This window comes from Leopardus geoffroyi, chromosome C1 (genome assembly GCF_018350155.1).
Source record: "Leopardus geoffroyi isolate Oge1 chromosome C1, O.geoffroyi_Oge1_pat1.0, whole genome shotgun sequence".
NCBI classification, from domain to species: domain Eukaryota; kingdom Metazoa; phylum Chordata; class Mammalia; order Carnivora; family Felidae; genus Leopardus; species Leopardus geoffroyi.
This window is the reverse complement of record NC_059328.1, coordinates 198,765,620-198,784,321: the sequence shown is the minus strand read 5'-3', so window position 1 is coordinate 198,784,321 and position 18,702 is coordinate 198,765,620. Positions and strand designations below refer to the sequence as shown.

At 34.6% G+C, this 18,702-nt stretch overlaps 1 protein-coding gene across 3 annotated transcripts in view; it reads right to left on the bottom strand.

Annotated features, from left to right (window-relative positions):
• Window positions 1-18,702, bottom strand: part of SPAG16 (sperm associated antigen 16) — a 995,967-nt gene that overhangs the window by 658,118 nt on the left and 319,147 nt on the right. The window lies entirely within an intron of this gene.

Sequence of the window (18,702 nt, the reverse complement as noted above, 5' to 3'; positions counted from 1 at the left end):
CAGCACAGAGCCCGATGTAGGGCTCAAACTTACGAGCCATGAGATCATGGCCTGAGCTGAAGTCAGATGCTTAACTGATTGAGCCACCCAGGCGCCGTAATGACTAATAATTTTAGATTGTAGTGACTTGTAAGAATAATAATTGTCACATCTTATTTGCTCCCAAATCAAATCACAAAAGATTCAAGGAAGTTGTCTTAGAGAATTGGATGAAATTTCAAAGTATAAAATATAACTACAAAGTTATAACAGCATGTCATTTGGACTGATACAGAGATGATTATTATTATCATTATTATTATTATTACTATTATTAAGTCTCCATATTCTGAAGTACATAAGTAAATTAAATTTGTTTAAATTTATAACACTTCTCAGATAAAGACAAGTATTATATACTTTTCAAATAATTAACATGAATAACTTTAGAAACATTAAGAAAAAGGGCCAACTTAATAATTTTCAAAATATCTCTATTTGTAAATGACACTTGCCACTGTTAAATATGAAAGTTGTGGACACTTCATATAGAATGCACTATACCATTTGAGACTTTTTTTTTCATTTTTACAATAATTCAACAACTGGGGTGGAATAAGTATTTCCTTTGAAGTTCTAAGTATTTCTCAACTCCTCTTTCTTTTCCTTCATTTCTTGTTTTGTAGTATATTAGTTTTATTATAATATTAATTCAATCCTATCACAAAATTTCAAGATTTAATGAAATGTATAAAGTAATCATTATACTCCCTCCCACCATTAACAACTTGGTGAATAATTTTCAAGACCTTCCATGTGTGTACGTATGTATGTTTATACATAATAAATGGCATGCATATTTGCATATGAGCAAAGTTTTGTATACACATGATGTTAAACTATGTACCCTCCTCTGCAATATGCTTTTTTCCCCCCACTGAACAATATTGTAGGACAAATGCCAATATGGGTGAATCCTTATTTTTCTAAACTGTGTAATGTTTCACTACATGGAAGTATCATAATTTATTTTTCCAATCTCTTATTAATGGACACTTAGATTTCATCTATTCTAATATCTAGATCAATAACTATATGTTGAAATGAACCTTAAAATTAATATGTATTAGCAGTACAAGCCTGTCTACAGCAACATTATAATCTTGTTAGTCTGAAAAGTAACTTTTTCGTAAAACTTTTTTTCTATTTCTAGGAATTTCTAGAAATATAACTTTCTATTTTTAAAATATCTCCTTAATGATTGTTAATTTTTATGGTATTAGGAAAACACACTTATAGACAAAGATCATAAAAGACTGTACCAATCAGATAATTTCATGAGTGTGGTGATATCTGCATCCTTGCATGATGGGGAAAGTTTGAATATAAAAGAAAAGAGATCAAATATTTCACAAACCTGACTATTATCAATAAGGGCAAAAAATGTCAAAACTCTGAAATTTGAGAAAGAGGAGACAAAGAGGGAAGTAAGTTATAGACCTAATCATGGATGAGAATCAGTCATTTGCAAGAGCCTTATTGAGGGGTGGGCAGGTAATGCTCTAATTTTTTAAATATATTGAGGTGAGGCAATAGACATCTACATAAGTATTTGCAAAGTAATTGGAAATATGACTAGGAATAGGTATTATAGGGTGAGGAGATGAAAAAATGTATTCTATGAGAATAGACTTACTAGGACAGAAGAGCAAAGGGGTGCGTATATAGACCTCTAGTAGAATAATTGTAGGCAGTCAATAAGATGACACATGAAATCTAAAAACTGGGAGCAAAAGAGTGATACAAGAAAAACAAATGTGGTGCTAGAGATTCCAAGGAAGAAAGTCTTAAGAAGAGTTAATTGTCAAATGGTAATGTTAAAAAAGTTAAAAAAAATGTTTATCATATTTAAATTACGATAAGTATTGAGTGAGAACAAGAAGGGAATTGTAGACCAGGGCACAACACAATAGTAATAGTCTCCTGGAAGTGAAAGGAAAACAATAAAGGGAAATGAAAAATAGAGTGATTGAACAGATTCAGAAATTAATGTGGAATCCTTCACAGCTTTCTAATAAGCCTTTCCCGCCTATAGGACTTCAATTGCCCCTCCGCATTACTGAGATCCATTTCATATGTAAGTTTCCTAAAGGGAAAAATCGATATGTGGCTAAATTTTTTTAGTCACTTAATAATATCTATGTGCTGCTCATCTATAAAAATGTTTTTGGATAAATGGTGACGATATTTGATCCACAATGAGTTTAATCTAAATTGGGCTTTAGCCTTGGATCTTTTCTTACCTGCTGTGTGAGTATCCTTAGGTTGAAGGATCCTATTCCCCATCAGTGACATCAACAATGTCCTAGAGATGACAGCTCTATATAGATCTGGCATCTTTGTTGCACCCCAGCCATAACTTAGTATATTAAGAGTGGAGTGGCTAATTCAAGACCATCCAAATTTAGAGGGTGCATTGGTTAATTTTATGTGTCAGTTGTACTGCATCTGTAGATGCCCAGATACTTGCTTAAACACTATTTCTGGGTGTGTCTGTGAGGGTGTTTCCAGACAAGATTAACATTAGCATCTGTTAAACTCAGTATAATCTGTTTTACTCCCCAATGTAGATGGGCACCATCTAATCTGTTAAGGACCTGAATAGAACAAAAGGCAGAGGAAGGGAGAATTCGCCCCTTCTGCCTGAGGGCCTGAGCTGTGAAATCACTCTTTTCTTGCAGTCAGCTCACCTGGTTCTCAGGCCTTCAAACTTAGAACTGCACCACTGATTTTCCTGGGTCTCCAGCCTACAGACAGTAGACTGGGATTTCTCAGCCTCCATAATCACATGAGTCAATTCCTCATTATATACATGGAAGGATGGATAAAGAAAGAAGTCTTGGTGAGAAGATGACAGGAAATAAGAGACAGCAGAAGCACCAGGGAGAGACACCATGTTTTCGGGAAAGGGGTTGTAAAACAAGTAGCTCCAAAATGCTGTCTTGGTTACTATTCCAATCTCCACCCAAGTAATATGCTTCTTCCCAAGAACAAGACATCTTGGTTCAAGAGTCCTTTGAGAAATCTTGGCTCCTTACAATCAACTAACACCTCTGCAGATGAAATGGCTACATTGGACTACCATTTCCTGAACCTCCAAGAGTCTTCTAACACCTTCAGAATGGCTACCATAGCCAGGGTCCTATATTTTCCTTAATATTTTCTTTAAAATTTCGTACTTTTGCACTTTTATTATGGCTTTATCTTAAACAAAGAGAGTCAAAGTTTTGTTTTAGTATGCCATCATATTTTTCTAGTATGTTAAAGACACAATTATCAAAACAAAGACTATCCCATGTCCTTGTTTAATGTAAGACTAATTACATAATTATTAATATAATTTTGGGCCTCTTTCAGTTTGAAAATAATCTCGGAATTGATCATGGATGATTGCTGCGAATCATTTTCATAGTTGTTTTGACACTTTGTAGTAACCATGGTGGTGGTTCCTGATTTGCAGGACTGCCTTCTGGAAATAACTGGAGAAAGAGCTCTGACATCCTTTGGTTAATCATGTGAGAACTACCTATACTTCTGCCTTGAAATTCTAATTTTCATTTAATTTTTTAATGGCTTTCATTTTGCTTGCTGATTTGAGACATTCCAAAATGAACCCTAACATTTTAAAATATTGCAAACACATTAAAAACTAGAAGTAACACAGACAAGAGAGACATTTTATATTTGCATGCATAGGGTGAGCAAATTAGTGCTCCAATGATCAATCTGCAGTAGTTAGAGTTAGCTTTGGAATATTAATGTATGTATTATCAGTATGTGAAAAGTCTCTCTTATTTTTCGTAGGACATATACGGCATACTAAATATTGAAACTCAAGAAGAAAAACTTTGATATTGAAAGAGCTGAATATCATTGGAAAATTCCCTTTTTAGAAAAAAATCACAAATCAATGATTTAAAACAAAAAAATAACCCTCTTGTCAAATTCTAGAGTTTAAGAGTGATATAACAGTTTATGAGAAACATTACTTTCGTGACATGAAGCAAATTATTAGTATTATTAAAAAACTACTAAACAATAATGAAATCACCCTATGCAACACACGATTCCCTGTTCAACAATCATTTTCAGGTAAATTTTAAGAATTGGAGAAAACACGTTTGCCAAATGAAAGGTAGAGAATCTAATTTTCACAGATTTCTAAATCTAATCTTCTAGGAGGAAGCAAACAAAATCAGATGTTTTGAAGTAAAGGCTGGTTTTCTTAAATTGCACCCGCAAACATAAGAATCAAAGTTGCTAATAGTGCACAGTTTCTACTGCAGGAGGTGGGCATAAAGAGTGGAAGGGAGGGATGCAGCGATGATATTTGCATGGAGAAACATACTGTGCTAATAAGCTGCTGCCCAGAATTAAGAAATCCAGTTTCTTTTCATTCCAACAGAATACCTCCCTTTAAACTCGGGAGCTTTTCACTCCTAATCTGAAAACCACTAGGACTAACAGAGGATTCATATTGTCCTAGTTTAGTACTGAGGAATATAAAGTTTGGGGAGTTTTTATCTTCTTTTTCTTCTTCATTTATTTTTGTTAATAAAAAAGGCTCAGCAGAACATTTATTTGGTGTTACCAAACATTACAGAGTTTTGTTCTTAACTATTAGTTTTCTATTTGTGGATATTTCTAAAAACTCATTTTTACAAATGAAGAAAGGATTCCTGTGGAATTCTCATAGCTAAACTAAGATAAATGATGTTTTTCTTAGAGGCTGCCTTAGAGGGAATACCACAGCCAAAACAATAACATCTTGTGACAAGAGCAGTAATAAGAATTTGAAAGTTTTACTCTTCTATCCTAAGGCTCAAACTTTAATAGCTATGTAGCTTTGGTAATATGCTACTAATATGAATCACAGTTTTCTTAAAGAAAACAAGATCAGATTAAAGCAAATACAATATTCACATCATATCTATGAGTTAAGAATGCCACTGGGAAAGATTCCCAACTCTGGTTAAAAAATGTGAAAACAAATCCCCATCCAAATAAAATAAAATGGATTTTAACAATTTTTCTCAGCTAATGCCTCTAAACAAGAAAATATGCAACTCATAAGTATTTTAAACTGTTAAGCAAGAGGCAAAATTTGCATTTTAATATAATAACAAAATTTATGGGCTATCTTCCAAAGAGACTTTTTTTAACATACATTTCTCACAAAATGTGCATTAATAATGCAATGTGCTAACGAAAAAGCTATTCTAAATATTAATTACACAAGAGTAAAATGAAAATATACCATTCTAAAGATTTAATAGAATCCAATCTGTAAATAAAATTGTGTTGCCTATCTTTAATTAAGACATTACACACTAATTTTCCTTAGATGCTCATGATCATAATTATCGCATGCATGGATGAGTTCCTGAATTATTTTAACAGAATTTAGTGTGTGTCCTTGTGTCTCTAAGGCCAATAGTGTATGAATTGAAAAAAAATGAAAGCACCTGTATCAATACAAAAACATAGAAAATTAAATGTAGATAAGATGTACTTTTTAAAATATAGGACTTTTAATTAAATATGCTCAATTATAATTATATAAAATTAATTATGTACTCTACCCTACCTCACCACTCTTTGGAAAAAACAAAGAAAGAATTTTGTAAAAATAGAAAAAACAATATTCACTGACCACATTTCTTCTCATCTCTACATATGTGACACATGACTTGCTAATATTTATTGCTACATTCAGCATATAGAGATTTTTATTTCTTTACCATTTCTACTTGTATTTCCTAAAACGTGGTTTTAATAAGATGACATTTAAGGTGATCAAGAACTACTATTGTCCATGTCCTTGACTTTGTAGTTCTATCCCTTTATTCTTTATTGTATCTAACACAGACACCTAGATACAGTTTTCCTGCCTTTCTATTAATATTATACCTTACTGAATATTAGATGAGGGGGCTATCTCAGAAATCACTTAGTTTACCCAAATCACTTTACAAATTAGGAACCTGAAGCACCAAGAATTGGATTTGCCCAATTTCCCAGAACAGCTGAGAGAATCTGGCTTGGACTGGGGTCTCTGAGACCTCCTAACTCCCAGAGCAGCTCACTCTTTACAGTTGTTTCAAAATTTCTCCTGGATTCCCTCAATGTTTTATATTTATTATATTATATTAATTTATTATATTGTATTGTATCATATCATATTATATTATATTATTTTATTTTAACCTCAATGTCTGGCTCACATCATGAATTTCAATGATTCAGTTCTGTGACTGACCCAACAATATTTTCTATCCAGATTCATGTATATGTTTTATTCTTTTTTTATATTAAATATAATTTAATGTCAAATTGGTTTCCATACAACACCCAGTGCTCATCTCAACAGGTGCCCTCCTCAACACCCAACATCCACTTTCCCCTCTCCCCCACCCCATCAACCCTCACTTCTCAGTATTTAAGAGTCTATTATGGTTTGCCTCCTTCCCTCTTTGTAACTTCCTTTTTTTCCCCTTCTCCTCCTCCATAGTCTTCTGTTAAATTTCTCAGGATCCACATAAGAGTGAAAACATGGTATCTGTCTTTCTCTTCCTGGCTTATTTTACTTAGCATAATACTCTCCAGTTCCATCCACGTTGCTACAAAAGGCCAGATTTCATTCTTTCTCACTGCCAAGTAGTATTCCATTGCATATATAAACCGCATCTTCTTTAACCATTTGTTAGTTGATGGAAATTTAGGCTCTTTCCATAATTTGGCTATTGTTGAAAGTGCTGCTATAAACATTGGGGTACAAGTGCCCCTATGCATCAACACTCCTGTATTCCTTGGGTCAATTCCTAGCAGTGCTATTGTTGGGCCATAGATGAGATCTATTTTTAATTTTTTGAGGAACCTCCAAAGAGTTTTCCAGAGTGGCTGCACCAGTTTGCATTCCCACCAACCGTGCAAAAGGGTTCCTGTTTCTCCACATCCTTACTAGCATCTATAGTCTCCTGATTTGTTCATTTTAGCCACTCTGACTGGCATGAGGTGGTATCTCAGTGTGGTTTTGATTTGTATTTCCCTGATGAGGAGTGATGGTGAGCATCTTTTCATGTGCCTGTTGGCCATCTGGATGTCTTCTTTGGAGAAGTGTCTATTCATGTTTTCTGCCCATTTCTTCACTGGATTATTTGTTTTTCAGGTGTGGAGTTTGGTGAAGTCTTTATAGATTTTGGGTACCAGCCCTTTATCCAATATGTCATTTGCAAATATCTTTTCCCATTCCGTTGGTTGTCTTTTAGTTTTGTTGATTGTTTCCTTTGCAGTGCAGAAGCTTTTTATCTTGATGAGGTCCCAATAGTTCATTTTCACTTTTAATTCCCTTGCCTTTGGAGCTGTGTTGAGTAAGAAATTGCTGTGGCTGAGGTCAGAGAGGTTTTTTCCTGCTTTCTCCTCTAGGGTTTTGATGGTTTCCTGTCTCACATTCAGGTCCTTCTTCCATGAAGCCAGCATTACTTTGATTCCCAAACCAGACAGAGACCCAGCAAAAAAAGGGAACTACAGGCCAATATACCTGATGAATATGGATGCCAAAATGTTCAACAAAATACTAGCAAATCGTATTCAACAGCATATAAAAAGAATTATTCACCATGATCAAGTGGGATTCATTCCCGGGCTGCAGGGCTGGTTCAATATTCTCAAATCAATCAATGTGATACATCACATTAATAAAAGAAAGGATAAGAACCACATGATCCTGTCAATAGATGCAGAAAAAGCATTTGAAAAAATTCAGCATCCTTTCTTAATAAAAACCCTCGAGAAAGTTGGGATAGAAGGAACATACTTAAACATCATAAAAGCCGTTTATGAAAAGCCCACAGCTAATATCATCCTCAATGGGGAAAAACTGAGACTTTCCCCCTGAGATAAGGAACACGACAGGGATGTCCACTCTCACCACTGTTAGCAATCAGACAACAAAATAAAACCAAAGGCATCAAAATTGGCAAAGAAGAAGTCAAACTTTCACTTTTCACAGATGACATGATACTCTACATGGAATACTCAAAAGATTCCACTAAAAGTCTGATAGAACTGATCCATGAACTCAGCAAAGTGACAGGATACAAAATTAATGCACAAAAATAAGTTGCATTTTTATACACCAATAATGAAGCAACAGAAAGAGAAATAAAGAAACTGATCCCATTTAAAATGGCACCAAAATCATAAAATACCTAGGAATAAACCTAACCAAAAATGTAAAAGACCTGTATGCTGAAAACTATGGAAAGCGTATGAAGGAAATTGAAGATACAAAGAAATGGAAAAGCATTCCATGATCATGGATTAGAAGAAAAATATTGTTAAAATGTCAATACTACTCAAAGCAATCTACACATTCAATGCAATCCCAATCAAAATTGCACCGGCATTCTTCTCAAAGCTAGAACAAGCAATCCTAAAATTTGTATGGAACCACAAAAGACCCTGAATAGCCAAAGGAATATTGAAGAAGAAAACCAAAGCGGGAGGCATCACAATCCCAGACTTTAGTCTCTACTACAAAGCTGCAATCATCAATACAGTATGGTATTGGCACAAAAACAGACACATAGACCAATGGAATAGAATAGAGAACCCAGGATTGAACCCACAAATGTATGGCCAACTAATCTTTGACAAAGCAGGAAAGAACATCCAATGGAAAAAAAGTCTCTTTAACAAATGGTGCTGGGAGAACTGGACAGCAACATGCAGAAGAATGAAATTAGACCACTTTCTTAAACCATTCACAAAAATAAACTCAAAATGATTTATTCTTTTAAATCACTTTTTTTCCTGTGAGAAATCTAAAACTAGATGCTCAAGAGTGGAAAGAACATGACCATGAGAGAGCAATTAACCTTTTCTCCATTGCCTTCCTCATTCATTGTCTTCATCCTAACAGGCAAGGGATCTCGGAGTGTATTAATGCATTTCTGCACTTTATACAGAAATGCATTAGGCTACCAGAGTAAGTAAGGTGCTTCATTGCGTATCCACCTTTCCACTCTTTCATAACCGCCACTCTCCTAGACTATGGATGTGTCTCTTCACATCCAGCCCCCTGTGCTTTCCTTTCAGTTGGCTTTCTTTCCTGAGCTGTAGAACTACGTAGCCATGGCTCAGTGTGATTCCTAGTTTCTTCTTCTTCTTCCATTAACCACACCAAACCCTCTTATATTTATAAATAAAGGACGTTGAAATTTCCATAAAATTAATATCAGTAGACCTTGTTTTCTGCCCTCTGAAATAAATAGGTGTATAGTTCAAACTGGGTGAGAGTGAAGTTCTATAAACCTATCAACTGGACATTAATAAGGATCAATTTAATACAAAAGTGAATGTAGAGTCCTTATTGGGATATTGGTGTTAGGCAAAGTTGGAAGTGTCTTTATAAACATGATCCATGCATTTCTAGAGTTTATTTTTATTTTTTTAATATTAAATTTATTGTCAAATTGGTTTCCATACAACACCCAGTGCTCATCCCAATAGGTGCCCTCCTCAATGCCCATTACCCACCCTCACCTCCCTCCCACCCCCATCAACCTTCAGTTTATTCTCAGTTTTTAAGAGTCTTTTATGGTTTGGCTCTCTCCCTCTCTAACTTTTTTTTTCCTTCCCTTTCCCCAGGGTCTTCTGTTAAGTTTCTCAGGATCCACATAAGAGTGAAAACATATGGTATTTGTCTTTTTCTGTATAACTTATTTCACTTAACATGATACTCTCCAGTTCCATCCACGTTGCTACAAAAGGCCTACAAAGGTCTTTCACATAGACCAATGGAATAGAATAGAAGCCAATGGAATAGAATTAGACCCACAAAACTATGGCCAACTATGGCCAACTAATCTTTGACAAAGCAGGAAAGAATATCCATTGGAAAAAAGACAGTCTCTTTAACAAATGGTGCTGGGAGAGCTGGACAGCAACGTGCAGAAGAATGAAACTAGACCACTTTCTTACACCATTCACAAAAATAAACTCAAAATAGATTTAAAAAATTTTTTTTCAACGTTTTTATTTATTTTTGGGACAGAGAGAGACAGAGCATGACCGGGGGAGGGGCAGAGAGAGAGGGAGACACAGAATCGGAAACAGGCTCCAGGCTCTGAGCCATCAGCCCAGAGCCTGACGCGGGGCTCGAACTCACAGACCACGAGATCGTGACCTGGCTGAAGTTGGACGCTTAACCGACTGCGCCACCCAGACGCCCCTCAAAATAGATTTTATAAGACTGAGCACGTAGGTGGCAAAGCTGTTGACATCAATTGAGGTTTTTTGTTGTTTTTTTTTTCAGTACCAGAGTTTTGCTCTCATTAGAAAATGCCAGACTGACTAGCATGCATCCAAACTATAAGTTAGTAATAGAGAGATAAACAAATTATTAAACACAAATAAAAGGAAACAGGCCCAGAAATAAATTTATAGTGTCAGATTTGTGAGAATAAAGCCACATTCCTATGGGATAAATGCCATTTTAACATATAGATGGCTTTATAGTGATAACAGGTACAACTGCTTGAATAAAACAAGTAGGAAAAGACAGAAGTTCTATCATAACAAAAATAAAGAGTATAAAAAAATATAGTTTGAAATAAATTTAGTTGTTGTGGTGAACTAAATTTCCAAATGTGGATTTTCAATTTTTAGATCTGATGCCAAAACGGGAGGATATCCAACAGCCTAGTACTTAAGGGATTTGATTATAGGACACAGTTGTTATTAAATGTCATATGCTTATCACACATGCTTATACCAGAGAGATCACCAAGAACAGAATAAAAATAAACAAGAAACAAAACCACATAGACCTGTTGCTGAAACAAGCATGCTATATTCCATGAGGTAATAATCAATTTGAAAAGCAACACTAAATTCCATCTGCAAAGCCAGTGCAAGTCACTGGGAGATATAAAGTTGTATCCCTACTTTCAACACTGTGTTCAGTAAACTATGTCATGTAAACAACTCCCTATAGTACAAAGCATAGTGAAACAATTGCTTACCTGGGGTAAAAGAATGTACATGAGTGCTCATGGAAAAAAGAAGTGCAGAATGCACAGGGAAGGGTAGGGGCCATCAGGAAAGCACCAAGGAGATTCTAACACTACCACTAAGTTTTATAGGATGCAAAGGATGTCAAAACTAGAAGAGTGGAGCTGATTGTCAACTGTAAGGCAACAGTAATTTCAAACTGCTCTTGCCCCAACCTAAACCCTTTATGACCTCATATCCTTCCATCAAAATGCTTTTTGAATAGTCATCATGATTACAATAAATGGCATCTACCAAATGCCAAAGTTAGAAAAACCTTTCTTCAGACATAAAAATTCATCACTAAATCCAATCAATTCCACTTTCTAAAACAAATCCATCCATCCATCTCTCACTATTCTTACTTAGTCAAGTTTGGACTGCGACCCTAGCTTTTAAGTGGTCTGCCTGCATTCCTTTTTGCCCTTTCTTATCTACTCCACACAAAAGAAATACCATAAAATGAAAGGCAAACAATGTGATGTTCATACTTAAAATCCTTCGGTGCCTTCCTATTTGACTTTGAATGAATCAAATTTCCATAACGTGGACTAGCTGTTCTGATCCTTCTCTGCATTCCAACATGATTTCTCACCATTGTCCCCATAGATTATCCTGGTCCAAGTAAACTTGGCTTTCTTTCTTTCAGTTTCTTGAAAGAAAGTTTCTTTCTGATTGAGTTCCTCCTCATTTTAGGACTTTTAACACTTGATGGGTTTTTAGCACTGGGAATACTTTTTTTCCCTATCTCTTTCCCTGACTATAGCCCCCTCACTCTTGATACTATAACTGTATTTTCTCAGGAAGTCCTAGAACCAATAAAATTTAAGTCATTATCCTACTTTTTCATTACATACAACACATTTTTTTTCTTTCATAGCAATATATATTTAGAGTATACATTTATTTGTATATTTGATTCATCACTGTTTTTCAATATTACTGTATCATAAAATTATGTCTTTTTCTATAATTGCTTCCCTAGCACTTAATACAATACTTAAGAATATCTGAATAATGAAGGAATAAATAGATTAATAAACATTAATACATTTACATCTGAGATATCTATATATATCTTGTTCATTCACAGATAAGTCTTGTTGGGGAATATTCACAGGATTCAATCTTAGAGAAGCAACTTGAAGGATTCAAGAAATGCACTCAATCAGAGGCCATAAGGACCACAATACTAGCTTCCTCATTTTCTCCACTCAAAAATAACACCCTGTCCCATCAGATAATTGGTGGAAACTAGAAAATAGGGTAGTTTACCAGCCCTGTGGTAGATGATTTTTAAAAGTGAGAGTAGAAAGATACCTTGTACATTAACTAGAATATACTTCCTTCATCACTAAAGACCTCCTGCAGATAGGAATGATAGTATCTATTACTCAGGACTGGCTGCACAAGCATCCAATTAGCACTCTGACACAGAGTCCCATACTCAGGAGAGCCTTCTAGAGTTAATGCTCTATAGATGCCATTTTGAAATTCCTTATACTGTTATCTTTGAATTTGTATTTTGCAAGTGAAGTCTGATAGGATAAAAATATGTGCAAGAGGCTTGGAGACTCGGTTCATATGCAGTGCTGACTACAGCCACCTCCCTTGGAGGAGTTACTGGTCACTCAGCCTGTTCACCCTCAGAGTTCCTAGCACCCTTCCCAGTTCCTAATCAGCAACCAATGTCACTTTCTGCACCATCAAGAATATATTTTTTATTTCCTTAATGAAAATTCTTTAAGTCACAATGATGTTGTTTTTGCCTTTTTTTTATTTTTATGAAAACAATCATTCTCCAGTTTGGTGTACAGTTGAATAAATCCATTAGAAGTTTCTACTGATGAAAAAACACAACTGGCAATGCTTAGTTGAAGAATCTCAATCATCCAGTTAGTAATATCCCACTGTTATTGCCAAATAGTTTTATTTGGTTACAAAAAATAATATTTATACATCAAGTGAATTTAATTGTATTGATATTTTTTTATATTTTCTAGTCTTAAGATTTCTAAGTATTATATGAATATTTCATTTTTTATTATACTAGAAGTAAATTTTATGGGAATAAATGTCAGTTATAGAACAGTTATGCATACAAAGTAAACTACTGGTATTTTGACCATGATGAGTGCTGCTTTTGCAGCCTGGAGATAAGTACAGTATCTTAATTCTCAGGGTACCATCTTCATCCTTCTCTTCATTCAAGTCTATGTGAATGATTTCCCATCCTATGAACTCTCCGCACAACTCTGGTTTTCTTTTATTCTCTATGTTAAGAAATTCTTCCTTCCTCATCATTTCGTTCCCTATCACTATTTGTCATATTTGTCAATTAACGTACTTGCCTTTAACTTCCCAATTGTCCCCTGGTAAGATTTAGAAAGCATGGGGCAGGGGGTTGGGGGAAGGGGAGGGGAAAGAGAGAGAAATCCAAACTTTCAAAAGTAAAGCAAGAATTAAAATCTAAGTAATATTCATTTTGTATAACTTTTGTCACTAATCCCCTTTATCAGGTTGGATTTTTAATATTTTACTAATTAAATTACTCTTAATTTTTATAAATGGCAACAAAGTTTAGTAAAGAAGGAAGACCAAATTCTAGTCCTGCCTCTGCTACACCTATGTTGTATGAATTTGGATAAAACACTTAACCTCTCTGGTCTTATTTATTCATTGTGAAATAAAGGAACAGAACCTGCTGATCTCTAAAATTTCTTGCAGCTCAAAAATAATTTGGCTTTCAAACAGCTACTGATCAAATTAGTCTTTCCTGATATTTCCTTCTTACTATGTTATGCAGAATCTCAATAGGCACTGCCACTTGTGGAGGAAGTGCATGGGCTCTTCAAGCAGAGGGAGCCGCACGCAAATGGGAAACTGTACATACTATCTGAGTGAAGTAAGGGATTTTAGGTCTCTCGAAAACTCATTTCCTATTTCATAAACAGAGAATTACAATAGCATCTCACAAATTTATCATGAGGATTAAATAAAATAATTTCTTTACCCCAGTTATGAATCACAAAATAAAATTTTAATAAATATTGCTCTCATATTTCCTCTTCTTCCTTAACCCAGTAAACAGAAAAACAAAATAAATGACCTAAATGGGAATACAAGACAAGTGTTTAGTTTTTTCATTTATGGTCTAAAATGTTCAGCAAGAAAACAAAGAAATCTGGTCATTTTGAAGAGAAAGCTTTCCTCTGAAAAGGCAGAAAATAAAGACATTTCAAAAAGTAAAAAATCAATTGGATCCACCAGAGAGAGAGAATAGTGATACTTTAATAAGGGTACATTATGGAATCAAACTACCCAGATAAGACTTCCACTTCACTGTTTACCAACTGGGTGAACTTGGATGAACTATGTAGTAGATCTATTCCTCAGCTTCTACATCTGTAAAATGAATTAAGGGTCTCCTCTTATACATATGAGAGGATGTAGAAAGCACTCATCATATAGTAAGAATTTTTATTACTGAAAGAAGAGGCAAAAAAAGTTGTTTTGTAAAAAAACGAATTATACTTTTGGAGAAGAAATCATTACATAGTAATTTTATTACAAATGGGGAAAAGATAGTATTGTATTAACGCCACATTTTCTGTGATTGACCAAGAAAGGGAAATTTAATGACTGGTGAATATAGCAACAAGAAACTTGAGGCCTCCCTGAAATAAACAAAGTACTTTACTTCCTGGAAAAGAAATGGGTTTTTTGGGATTCACTTTTGTTTTGTCAAGTTAATTTGTTTTATGGAGTATGTAGAAAGGAATCTTTATTATTAGTGATTCTATATTCGCAAATTTGCCTACTCAGTAAAAAGTTTTTGTGACCTTCAAATCAAAACTCAGTGCTTTCATGGTTTCCTGGAGATTCTCAGTAAAAAATTTAAATCACACAACCCACACGCTCCTAGGTGAACAAGGTCAGCAGGATAACACTTTACCTGCTTATTCAGTTCTGAAACTATAAACAAATGTTCTTTTCATAAACTTTATAGTGCCACACTTATGACATTGTTTTGTTTTTTGTTGGTAATTTCACTGTTATAAATAGATCAATTTCAGCCTCCAGACATAGTAAGTACTGGCTAGTGTTCCTCCTATATGCAAGAAGGCTGTGGTGTGCCTTATGGAGAAAATGTGTGTGTCAGATAACCTTCAACTAGGCATGAGCTATAGTGCCACTGACAGTTAGTTCAATGTTAACAAATCAGTAATATATTTTAAATGAGATATCTTTAAATAGAAGCACCCATAAACAAGATTATACATTGATCCATTGATGAGAATGTTGTGACCAGAGACTCTCAGGAACATAGCCCAAGATTTCTCCTAGGAGCAATAGTTTGGTATTCACTAATTCAGTATTCACAGCAACTCCATAGAACATAACTACTGTGGATATGGAGAATTGACTGTATAGGCATTCTTATACAAAGTTAATAGAAATTTAAAATGTAAAACCTTTCTTGTGGAAAAGAAAGTCCTAATGTCAACAAAGCTTTCACCCTTAATATAAGGACATAATGAGGATGTGTGCCCAATTCGTGTGTGTGTGTGTGTGTGTTTATGTATATATACACACACACACAAACATATATATGGATAGTTATAGATACAGATACAGATATAGATATAGATATAGATACAGATATAGATCCATCCATCATGGAATAGTTCATAACGGATAAGAAAGTAGAACCGACTTATAATAAATGCATGGGTAAATGAACCATACAGTGAAATACTATGCCACCATAATTTAGCTTCAAATTAGAAAGCTAAGGGAGCATAACATATGCTCCTCAAATTCCTAAATTACAGTAGAAAGGTTTAAAAAATTAATCAGTATCATCACTAAGTATAGAAAATAGCACCATCAGGGAAGGAGAAATTTTTATAAGTTTTTGGAAGGTGAAATATAGAAAGGGAAATATTGTAATATTGAAAGAGAAACCATAGCAGAGGAAATGCTGTGCAAAATATACGAGATGCTTCAAAATCAGAGTCCACAGACCCAGAAAGCAGGCAAGCTGACATAAATAAATTAATAAATAAGAAAATAAAATGGAATAAATCTCAGAACTTTAAAAAGACATAGAAAAAACAATTTAAGAGACATGGAGAACCTACTCAAAAAGGTCAACATATATGTTATATGTATTTATATGTTCTACAAAGTGGAAAGAGAAAAAAAACAAGAAAAAATCATCAATAATAGAAGGAAAGTTTCTTATATGTAAGAAAAGTATTTAGGGGTGCCTGGGTGACTCAGTCAGTTAGGCATCTGACTGGCTCAGGTCATGATCTCGCAGTACATGAATTTGAGTCCCGCATATGGCTTTGCACTGGCAGTGTGGAGCCTGCTGTGATTCTCTCTCTCTGCCTCTTTCTGCCCCTCTCTGACTCTCTCTCTCTCTCAAAATTAATAAATAAAACTTAAAAAAAAGAAAATCTATTTATCCTGAGATTAGAATCTAAAAATCCTGGAGTATAATTAATATAAAGGTCTGTCCACATCTAGACACATATAGTTATGACATTTCAGAACTATAAAGAAAAAGGGAAAAATTAAATTTTCCCAAACTAACAAAAACAGGTCCTTTTCTAAAATGGAAATCCAATTGAACTTAGACATTTTATCATTTGTTATCACTTTAGTTGCATACTTAGGTGACCACTCATCTAGGTTTTCCAAGAACAACTCCTGCTTACCTCTGTTGATCTAAAAAACTATTAGTAGTGTCCTCTTTCACTCTCAAATATCCTGGTTTAAATGACAAATATGATCATCCTATGTATGGTGGGCAGAATTATCCCCCCCTACAAAAGATGTCCAATCAAAATTCCCAAAACCTGTTAATATGTTACCTTGGTTGGCAAAGGCAAATTGCAGATGTGATTAAGTTAATAATCTTGAAATGAGGAGATAATCCTGGAGTATTTGGGTGAGCCCAGTATAATCACAAGATTCCTGTAAAAAGGAGGCTGAAGTGTTAGTGGTGGAGATGTGACAACAGAAGCAGAGGGAGAAAAGGCAATATGATGAGGGGCTATGAGTCAAGGAATGAGGAGAGCTCTAAAAACTCTAAGGCAAGGAAACAGATTCTCCTCTAAAGCCTCCAGAAGAAACTGGCCCTGCCAACACCTCGATTTATTAGCCCACTGAGATTGATTTTAGACTTCTGACTTCTAGAAATATAATATAATAAATTTTTATTGTTTTCAACTACTAAGCTTGAAGTAATTTGTTATGGTGACAATAGAACACTGATACATGATGCATACCATAAATAGAATTTAATTTACTATTTTCTTCCATTACCATAATGTCATGAACCTTTTCTTATGCCATTAAAAATTTTTGTACACACTATTTTTATAACTCATACGGTAGTCTATCAAATGTATGAACCATTATCCTCATCTTCTGATATAAATTTTTTTTAACGTTTATTCATTTTTGAGAGACAGAGCGAGCATGAGCAGGGGAGGGGCAGAGAGACGGGGAGACACAGAATCTGAACCAGGCTCCAGGCTCTGAGCTGTCAGCACAGAGCCCAACGTGGGGCTCGAACCCATGAACCACAAGACTATGACCTGAGCAGAAGTTGGTGCTTAACCGACTGAGCCACCCAGGCGCCCCTGAACTGTTATCCTCTTAACCAACTCTGTATTTTTAGGCATTTTGGTTGTTGTTTGATTTTATTTAAGAAACAAAAATAATTCATAGTACATTTTCATTAATAAGTACGTGTCAGAATGTTTTAATGTTTCTTATGGTAGATTGTCAGAATGCAATTGTAAGGTCAAACAGGATGAATGTTTTTATGATTTTTCGTACATACATTATCAAATTACTTTCCATAAAAATTTAGTAATCTCAATGCAAAAGTGTTTGACAGCACCAATTTCACTAGGTTTAAAATGTTAAAAAGCCTTGATCTCATTTAAAAAACTTATGACCTAATTTTACATATGAAATGCATCAGTTTAATGTACTTCGGTTACTATCTTTAAACATTGCTTAGTGTTTAACATATTTGAAAAGCACAGATTGTTGAATGCTATCTTGTGAATAATTTTAACATATTCACATATATCTAAATTGAGCCTATGTATAAAAACTTAAGGCCATACTTGACAAAAATTACAGGAGCAATAGTCATAGTATACAGGAAGAATTAAGAACTCACTATAAAATTTTCTTTTTGTATTATAAAAATACGTATGCATAACTGCCTGCTTGGGGACTGGAAAGTGGGGGGTGGGTAGCTGCTACTAGTTTAAGAGTCAAAATTGACTAAAATTAAGTGCAACTTATCTTCTAAGCCTAGAAGCTGCAAGTCTTCAATAGACTCTAGACTGTCAAAAAAGTTACCTTAGACAGTTTCTGCCAGTGCAATTGTTGTATACACGGGGACACAGATTCATGGTGCTTCCTATTCCACCATGTTCCCAGAATCATGCTGTCATTCATGCTTGAACTCATCTACACTATAGATTGTACAACCTGTTAAAATATTCAGTTCTATTATTTTATTCTTCATTTTCAAACCCTCCCTAGCATTCAGCAACTCATAACATGTTACACTTA